The sequence below is a fragment of the Octopus bimaculoides genome, chromosome 3 (assembly GCF_001194135.2).
Source record: "Octopus bimaculoides isolate UCB-OBI-ISO-001 chromosome 3, ASM119413v2, whole genome shotgun sequence".
Classification (NCBI taxonomy): Eukaryota; Metazoa; Mollusca; class Cephalopoda; order Octopoda; family Octopodidae; genus Octopus; species Octopus bimaculoides.
In genome coordinates this window covers 41,344,412-41,345,197 of record NC_068983.1, presented here as the reverse complement: position 1 = coordinate 41,345,197, position 786 = coordinate 41,344,412, and positions in this window count along the sequence as shown.

Below are 786 nucleotides of genomic sequence, written 5' to 3'. Positions count from 1 at the left end.
CATTTATTTAAGTAATGCGAGCATAACGTTAAATGCAAAATGTAGAGCAATCTTCAGCTGCACAAGAATATAGAAAAATTACAGCAGAATGGACATATTACTAATTGTGGCAACATAGTCCCGTGTATGTGTATTTGTATATATAGTTATATATACCTGTAATGTGTGTGTGTGTGTGTGTACATATACATATAAATATACATATTTGTATGTTATTTAATGTATAGAGTATAAAAATACGAGCTACTAATAGTTTCTTGCTTTGAGATTCACGTCTACATAGGTTTTTATAACACGCCTTTTCTCTCCAAACAATCTACAGGCTCTGAGCAGTAAACTGTAAATCTATACGAGTGAGTAGGCAAACGAAAGATAGTTGTACTCAACACATTTCGTAGGAGTTGCATGTATTATTACTTAATAACAGCAAAAGGCGGCGCTTTGGCAGAATCGTTAGCGCGCCGGGCAAAATGCTTAGCGGCGTTTCGTCCGTCTTTACGTTCTGAGTTCACATTCCACCGAAGTCGACTTTGTCTTTTATCCTTTCGGGTTCGATAAATTAAGTACCAGTGAAATACTGGGGAGTCGATGTAATCGACTAGTCCCCTCCCCTCAAAATTTCATGCCTTGTACCTTTAATAGAAAGGATTATTAAAAAAACAGTAAGGCGGCGTGCTTGTAACATCTGGACGAAATGCTTAGCGGTATTTCGCCCGTCGCAACCTTCTGAGTTCACATTCCGCCGAGGTCGACTTTACCTTTTATCCTTTCGGGGGTCGATAAATT